Here is a 9,734-nt window from a genome sequence, read left to right on the forward strand (position 1 = left end):
ATGTATAACTTTCTCTGTCTTTCCTCCTACACTGCACTTATTCTAACATCTGCATTAATGCTGAATAAACATTTAGGGATTTCAGTGGAGGGGCACTAAGATATTAGGCCTGCCTGGGACACTCCACGTGTCTCAACACATTTATGAATTTGTTAGAAACAATATGCAATTTGTTTTTAGTTTCATCACCAACTCCTCCAACTGATTCTTCCAAAATACTATGATTGGAAAACCAATAAGCAGGATGCAGATATTGATGAGTACAAATGTAACTATGAGTACAAATCGGAACAGAAACATGGATTATGGATTCTTCCAGAAAATACAGTACGGTTACCCTTTTAATAAAACTTTTATTGTTCTTTATGACTACACCCTCCTTCTGCCAGAGAAAGACTGCTCAGCAGGCTGCAGCACACACAACAGGATGCTTTGTGTTGCTGTATAACTTAGAGTGTATAACTTTCTCTGTCTTTCCTCCTAAACTGTGCTTATTCTGACATCTGCATTAACAACAGGATGCTTTGTGTTAATGTATAACTTACAAAATTAAGCTGCATTAGACTAGAGTTTCTGTTCTTTCCTGAGCAGAGTAGAAGAGGGGAATAATTATATCTTAATGGGACTGACATTCATTTTCAATGAGATGTTCTTGTTCACTAAGCAGTCATCAAATAGGACAATTGTGGGGAATGTGTGGTTCTTGAAAGAAATTTCAGTAACGCTAGACTTGCTACTGTGTTCATATTCACTACGTACTTTGTGAGGGTGCCCTGCATCAGTCATAGGAGATATAAACAAGAATCAAGACTCACACCTTAGAATACGGAGGTCTAGATGCTACTACTTTAGCATTTTCCCATTAAAAATCAGGTCTTGCCCGGGAGTAGTGGCTCGTACCTGTAATCCCGGCACTTTGGGAGGCCGAGGCGGGCAGATCATGAGGTCAAGAGATCGAGATAATCTTGGCTAACATGGTGAAACCCCATCTCTACTAAAAAATATAAAAATTAGCTGGGCGTGGTAGCGCGTACCTGTAGTCCCTGCTACTCTGGAGGCTAAGGCAGGAGAATTGCTTGAACCCAGGAGGGAGAGGTTGCAGTGAGCCGAGATCATGCCATTTGCACTCCAGCCCAGAGCCTGGTGACAGAGCAAGACTCTATCCAAAAAAAATCAGGTCTTTCTGAGGTGGAAAGAGAACGAGCTTTGGAACAAACGAATATCTAATAAACCCTCTACTTTGCCATTTACTTGTTCTATGGCTATAGAAAATGCATCTAATTTCTCTGAGCGCTAATTTTCTATCTACAAAATGGGATTAATAATGCTTACATCATGGGTTTTAAATGTATAGGCACAAATCATTTGCATAGACATGCAACTATTTCTTTGGAAATAAATTCACCTTGTTCATGAGCCTACATTTGTGTTTGGTAGCAGAAAACCTGCAGTCAAGAGTATTAATCAGCATTCTCCAGAGAGACAGAAACAACAAGAGAGAGAGAGAGACAGCGCAAGAGTGGGGGAAGAGAATGAGATTTATTAGGAGAATTGGCTTATGAAAATTATGGGGTCTGAGAAGTCCTATAACTGGCTGTTTGCAAGCGAGACCCTGTGATGCCAGTAATGTTGGTGTGGCTCAGTCTAAGTCTGAAGGCCTGAGAACAAGATAGAGGTGAGAGGATGGGGCACTGGTGTAATTCCTGGAGTCTAAAGGCTGGAGATCCTGGAGTCCTAATGTTCAAGGGCAGGGAAAAAAGAGTGTATCCCAGTTCCAGGAAAGAGATCAATTTGCCTTTCTTCTGTTTTTGCTCTATCCAAGCCCCCAGCGATTGGATAATACCCACATTATGGGCAGACCTTCCCCATTTAGTCTGCTCAGGCTCACAGACTAATCATTCTGGTAACACCTGCACAGACACACCCCAAAACAATGTTTTACCAGTTCTTCAGGTATTTCTTAGTCCAGCCAAATTGACACCTAGAATGAACCATCACTTCAAAGGATGTAGTCTTTGGTTTTAAGGCAGTCTTTTTAAAGTGATTATTCAATCAATTTAGGAATTCAGTTGGTCCATTTCAAACACCATTTTTCCCTGAGGCTCCTTTTCTCTTTGGGCAAGAAAGAGCTCATGGCAATGAAGACAGTGAGTTCACTTGTGTCCTCTGAGTCTTTATTGGCCTTTCCTGAGACATGGTAACTCTCTTGGTCCTTTGCCTTTATGTCTAAAGGCTCATTCCTGTCTAGGTAGCCTGACACCTGTTATCATGACACAGACAGTGCACAGTTATTCTCTCCAGAGTGATGGGGTCCCCAGAAATGCAGTTTCATCCTCCAGCAGAATGTTGTTTCAGGATTATCTACTCATAACTTCTGCTAAAGGAAGGGCTCCCTTGCCTCAATTACTCCCAGGCAGGCACTCTCGTCTTAGCTAGGTTTTCCACCACTTTTTAGGTGCTGTGGAAATATTTTGAGGCTGAGGTCACTAAGACATCCTGCATCCTCTTCTCACTTAGGCCTTGACCTGAAGCATATATCCTAAAACTGAACACCAAATAGCTTGAAGAAGAGCTTCAAGCAGAGATCTTTGTGTTTGATGGCACAACATGAGGAAAAGAGGATGAGGATTGGACCAGAGTGACCTGGGCTCCCAGCTTTACCACCTAGTAGATTAATCCTTGAGAATTAGAGAAATCTCTCTCTCTTTCCCTCCTCCTCTTCCTCCCTCTCTCCCTCCCTCTCCCCCTCCCCCTCCCCCTTCTCTCTCTCTCTCTCTCTCTGTCTCATTATCCCTACTGCTTCTTCAGCAAACCAGATAAAATAATGCCCACCTTTCAGGTCTCTCAGGGTTACATGAAGTATTGAAAGCAAAGCATCTGGAACACAGTAGATGACGAATGAATGTTAATTTTCTCTTCCCCTCATTGCTAATTAGGCATGGCAAATGGGAGAATAGTACTTCTAAAACTTCACTCTCTGCCAGATTGGGGTTACCACCTGGCTCATTTAAGCATTTGTTACTCCTTGTTGGTTTTATTTCAGTTTTTAAAGAAAAAGATTAAGAATATGTTAATGGAACCAAACACATGCCATCTTCACCCTGAGTAATAAAATAAAAAACTGTTGATGGAGTCAGCAATATCTTGAAACATGCATGGACACTTAAAAACATCCTATTAAAAGAAGTGAAAATTACTGAATTACTGAATTAGTAACTTGGTTGGAAGACTGTGAGATCTGAAGAAAAGAGCACGGAAAGATGAAAATACTGTTCTGGTGATAAGGTAAATTGCTGATTTACTTAACCACTAGAGGCAAGTTGCCTCCTCTTGGTCCATGCATGTGTTGTTACCTTTTGCAGAGCTGCTTTGAAGCATGTCCTCCATTAAGTCTTCCCTCATTGTCATAGTGACATCTGTTTTCCCTTTCTCAACTACTAGACAGGTCATTTGAACCACCCCTTTGCTTCCTGGGACTCAGGTCATTTTTTTACTAATGCTTGTGCCTGATTTACAATATCCTTCTTCTAACCCCTGTATCCTAAACACACACAAGCCTCACTTCTCCTCTGTCCATCTAGTTTTTACAACTTTTGAAGACAGGAATGGTGTCATCTTTGTCTTCTCCACTGCTTTCAGCACAATGTATTCTTTGTACTTAGTCCATGTTCTGGAGAGAATAGGCCAGGTGGCAAGGACTAAGCCCCTCTAGAATACGCCACAGTGTGCGGAGACCAAGGCCCTCAAGGGCGCAGTAAAGAACCAGTTGTTTAGAGTTCATCAGCAGAAGTAATTAATATTTGGTCCTTAAGGATGTGTAAGATGGTCCCCGGAGTAAGTTAAACATAGAAAGTGGAAAGGAGACAAATGAAAATTGTTTGGAATTCAGTCTGAATAGAATCAGGAACTTGAAACAGAAACCAGTCAAGATGGTAAGTTAAACATAGAAAGTGGGAAGGAGACAAATGAAAATTGTCTCCTTCCATAGTGCTGACATTTTTCTCACTTTTATTCATCTTCCTACCACTTCCTACAAATGAAAATTTGTCTCCTTCCCATTTTCTATGTTTAACTTACCATCATGACTGGTTTGTCTGAATAGGATCAGGAACTTGAAACAGAAACCAGATCATCACATGATGATCCAAATGGGGCAAAATCCAGGAAGTCGCTACAAGGAGAGGCATGAAGGTTGCCAAACACATGTGTAAGAGCTAGAATTCAGATGGTCAAGAGGCAAAGTCTAGGCCAAATATATGATATTTTTTCAATTAAACAATAATTAATGTTATTTATCTTTTATTTTCTCATTTTATTTACTTATTTTTTCTATCTTAGTTTTTAATTGAAAACTTGGAAATGTTACAAGTATTTTAAATACTACAGAGTACAATATCTCCACAGTTGATCAGTCTCAGTGGAAGATTTTATCTGTCATTTTTTAAAAATCATGTTTTTCTGGCTCTCTACTTCCTTGTAGTTACTTTATTCAAGTTCACGTAGTGACAAAAAAAAAAAAAAAAAAAAAAAAGAGCTAGGCTCACTGACTGGTAAACCAAGATACAGGATTCTGCAGAAGGGGCAAGAAACCCAATAGAGTCTGGGTCAAATACTCTAAAACGTGGCTGGACTTTTAAAAATTACATTGAAATTTATTTTTAAATGTAAGACAAAATCTAAAATAAAATATTAACAAATAGAATTCAACATCATATTTAAAAAAATGATAGTACATTAACTGTATATGTAGCTCATATACATAAAAGAAGATAGTACATCATTTTTTAAAATGGGGCTTATTTCAGAAATATATAAATGTAGTTCAATATTAAGAAATAGATTATCACAGGCAGAAATATGGTATACAAGAAGAAAAATTATAATTCTTTTTCATAGATGAAAAAAATGACTTTAAACAAAGTCCAATATTCATTCTTGATGAGAACACTTAATAAAAGAAACAATTTCTTAACATAATAATATTTTATACAGGGAGTATTATTCAATGTTATTTACACAATAGAATTAGTCATGAAATTTGAAGAAATGATAAAGTTATTACTATTTCTAGATATTTGTATTACAAAACTCACAATCTTGAGATTCAACAAAAAAAGTACCACAAGTAGTGAGTCTTCAGTAACAAATTGTGGTGTAAAATTAACATGCAGACATTGATGTCCTTCAGAAACACAAGCAACAAATAACTGAAAAAACTAATGAAAGAATATATCATCTACAATGGCAACAAGATGCTAAAACACTTCAGAACACATTTAACAATAAATGTATACAACTTTATGGGAAGTACATAAAAACATTCCTGAAGAACATGCATATACATATATAGTAAAAAAAGATTTTTAGGATATTATCTTCTTGGATATGAAGATTCAAAATTGTAAAGATTTCAGTTCTCCCTAAAGTAATTTACACATTTAATGTGCTTTTATCAAAATATTAATAGTTGTATTCCTTTGATTTGCCTTTCTTCTGATCTTAAGCAAATAAAATTTGTCTTGACAAGTAGGATAGTGACCTCTCAAATTTGTCTTCTCTCCAGGTAATGAATTATAACTCAACTAATATTAGCATGAGACCAAGAAGATTAGCACATCCCTAGTGATGGATGAAAAAAGGATGAAGGGAAGAAGAGAGAGTAAAAATGAGGAATGAAGAAGGAAAGAACATGTAGAAATTAATATTTTTAAAATGACAAAAGAAAAAGTAGCCAAGAAATATCTTGGAAAGAAGAGCAATAAAGTTATCAGATACTAAAACATATTTTAAAGCTTCCATGATTACCACAGTGTGGCATGTGAATGGAATGGTCCACGTAAGAGACTAGAAAATCCATGAATAGACCCAAATGCATGTAGGAATTTAGTATATAATAAAGATGGCAGCTCAGGTCAGTGAAGTAAGGATGAACTTTTGCATACATGTTGTTAAGACACTTGGCTACATTTTGGTACAACTAGAATTTCCAGAAACAGTTACTATTAAAAGTGGTATTTCTTAAAGAGTGTTTCTCAAATTATCTCATAAAAAATCAGTTACATGTTGAAATGAAGATTCTGAGCTCCATCTGAATCACCCACTGAATTAAAAACTGTAAAGGTAGCTCCTAAGAACTTGCATATTACCAAATCATTCAGGTAATTCTGATGGACACAGTGTGGGTGGGAACTGCTGCTTTAAAGGGTCAAACCTGGCTGAAGGCAGTGTCCTGGCTGAGAGCAGCATGACAAATTACCTTGTCTCTTTAGCTCATGGGTGGTTGTATCTATCCTGACCCTCAGCTCTTCCTTATTTTTTTCTATGTGGGTCAACAGCTTTCATGCCTATATCTGGCCAATTGCAGGCAAGTGAAAAGGGCATTGAGGTCCTGACTTATTCTGCTTGGCTGAAGTACACTAGGTTCTCACTTAACATTGTGGATGAGTTCTTGGAAACTGCTACTTTAAGCAAAAATGATCATTAATGAAACCAATTTAACTACAGGCTAATTGATATAAACAAGAGTTAAGTTCCTACAGCCTACTTCTGGTCACAAAAAATCACCATATTTCTAAATAAAGACTAAAACACATCTAATATTCGGCATTGAAATAAATGTGAGCGACCTATATGTTTAAGAGATATTAATAAACATAAATAAGATAATTATTTTCTCAGTTATTCCAGTTCAGGGTTGCAGGTGGCCAGAGCCTCTTCCAGCAGCACAGAGCTGAGAACCAATCCTGGCCAGGACACCATCCCATCGCCCTCATTCTTTCTATGACATCTTTTTACTACTTTAAATAATACATTTTCTAGTTTGAGTGTTTAATTTTATTGCCTGTGAAAAGAAGTCAGATGATTCAAAAGTAGAGATGATGCACACTTTAAGTTATTTTCATTGCCAAATTCTTTCTCTCTGTAATGTAGAAGTTGCTATGGCAGTGACTAGACACTTGGTGGTCAGTTTTACAGACTACAGTTGGAAGTGTATGATGAAACAATACATACTAAAACTTCAAGTGACTGTCTTAGAGGATGTATTTAATACTGTGAGATGGTATCAAAGAATTGATGTCCTCTCTGCAGAAGGAAGTCCGTCTTCTGACCTAAACCTAGGGTGGCTTAACAACCTTCACAACTTACCACTGTGCATCTCAAAAGCAATGGTATAAATTTGAACATATCTGAAATAAAAATACAGTCTAGATAGAAAAGCCAACTCCAGAGCAAAATGGAAAGCAAGAATTTTGGAGGACAGTTCTAGCATTTTCCCAGTTCTACACTATAATATGAAAAAGGAGCTGTATAAATATGGATAAGAAAGAAAATCCTCTTATATGTTAACTCTGAGAAGTTATAGTCAGAAGTCATTAGAGAGACTCTACAATTGAGATAAAATTGATAGTTTTGGTGCAAGAACACAGATGATTAGCTAAAAATTGAGCAAAACAAGGAACACTATAAAAAGAGGCTCTAAAGCAAACCCAGCTCTAATGCTAAAAGGAATAAGAAATGACAATTCTCAGAAGAAGAAATACAAATAGACAATAAAATATAAAAAGTCCACTTTTCTAATAATACATTTTACCAAATTATCAACAATTTTTTAAAATCATCAGTTTTGGTAAAGAGGAGGTGAAATTCACAGTAGAAGTTCAGCTCCTAGTGGGAGTTTAAATAAACAACACATTTCTGGAAAGCAATTTAGGAATATGTTTTAAGAGCCATAAACATGTTTCTTATACTCTTTGAGTAAATTTAGCACAAAGCTATATTAAAAAATCATACATCAGGATAGGTATTTTTATTTATAAGCAATAAAATTTATTAAATCTAATCATTCAGCAAAAAAGGTGTTGTGCGGGCAGTAAAATTATGTTTTCCTTAATAAGGTGTGAAATGTACCTAATGTAATATTATCCTTAAAGACACACTTATTCAATGTCATGATCAGACCATTATCTATAGCAATCAACAGCATGGGTGCAAAAAGTAAAAAATATTATACATTGAAACCTTTTGCGGGAATGATTTACACTTTCTACAGAGCAGAAACGAAAATAACCTATTATACAATTAGTGACAACAACAGTCCTAGAGTTTTTTACCCATACACATGAGTATTGTCTAAAATATGTCTTTGTAGCAGCTAGGCCCTGCCACCACTGTGCTTGGCTGAGTTCACAGATGTGTTGTAGTCTGTAATTTCCTGGCCACGTCCCTGGCTGTCCTCTCCTGCTAAGCTTTGTCTCCTGGCAATAATTAAAATCTTCTGCCACTGCCGTAGTTACTGCTGCTACTAGAACCACCAGAGCCATCTTTGTTTCATGGTTTGGCAAAGTATTGACCTCCATCACCATAGGGACCAGAGCTTCTGCTTCCAAAGTTTCCTTCCTTCATGGGTCCAAAATTTGAAGATTGGATAGTTGTAACTGCCAAAATCACTGTAGCTTTCATGACCTCCCAAACTGTTTCCATCACTACCAAATCCATGATAGCCATCGCCACTGCCACCATATCCACCACCACCACAGCTGCCACCAAATGTACCATGACTATTGAAGTTTCCTCCATGACCAAAGTTGTCATTCCCACCAAAACTACCTCCATGACCACCACTAAAGTTTCTAGAACCACTTCAATTTCTATGGCTGGATGACGCACTAGCTTTGACAGGACTTTCCTTACTTCAAGGTTGTGGCCATTCATGGTACAGTAATTCTGAATGACAATCTCATCCACAGAGTCATGGCTATCAAATATTATAAACCCAAAGCCCCTTTTCTTGCCACGGCCTCAGCCAGTCATGATTTAAATCACTTTCATCTTTCTATACTGTTCAAAATAATCTCTTAACTGATGTCCTTCAGTATCTTCTTTGACGCCACCAACAAATACCTTTTTTCCCAGTTAAGTGGGCACTGGTCTCTAAAAATCTTCTCTTAGACAGCTCTCTTTGGTTCCACAATTCTTCCCTTCCCCTTGTGCGGTCTTGTATTTATGGCTGCATCCACCTCTTCCACGGTGGCATATGTGACAATCCCAAAGTCCCTGGAGTGCTTGGCATTTGGATCTCTCATTACCACACAGCTGTGAGCATTTTCCATTGCTCAGAATAGCTCCTCAGACTCTCTTGGCTTGCTTTAAAGCTCAATCCTCTGATGAGGGCCTTCCACAGCTGTTTGGGTTCTTTACAAGACTCTGATGTAGACATGATGGGAGTGGGGAGAGAGACTTTAGTGATGCTTCTTCAGTGACATCCACAGGCAGAAAGCCCTAATGTGTCATTTTTATAATTAAAAAAAAAGGTACTCTACAAAAATATTCTGATGGCCAAAATGGGCAGGGCAGACATGAAAAGTACACTCCCATTACATAAAGTTGCAGGAGTAAAATAACTATTCTTGGCTGAGAATGTGGTAAAAACTTGTATGCCTCTCCTAGAATTCCTTGCAGGCAGTAAATCTTCCAAGATTGTAATGCTCTGATTGCCAGAGGAGACTAGAAGTCATGCTGCTGGAATTAAGATTTAGACTGGAATAACACACAAAACTAAAAAGATTCTTTAATATAGGAGACGTTCCAATCTAAAATTGCTTCTTAAGGTAGGTAAAGCAATGAGAATAGATTAGGGTACCGAAACTTTCATTCATGAAAAATGACTTTATTTACAATAGCAACAACAAAATAATGAAATCTCATATTACAGTAATTATAGTTCTTATCCATTA

The 9,734-nt window shown here is 37.4% G+C and overlaps 1 pseudogene; it reads right to left on the reverse strand.

The window, feature by feature from the left end:
- Nucleotides 1-8,215: 8,215 nt before the first annotated feature.
- LOC116557366 lies at nucleotides 8,216-9,217 on the reverse strand (annotated as a pseudogene).
- Between the last annotated feature and the right edge of the window lie 517 nt (nucleotides 9,218-9,734).

Source organism: Sapajus apella, unplaced genomic scaffold, assembly GCF_009761245.1.
Source record: "Sapajus apella isolate SASKATOON/1434 unplaced genomic scaffold, GSC_monkey_1.0 scaffold2, whole genome shotgun sequence".
NCBI lineage: Eukaryota > Metazoa > Chordata > Mammalia > Primates > Cebidae > Sapajus > Sapajus apella.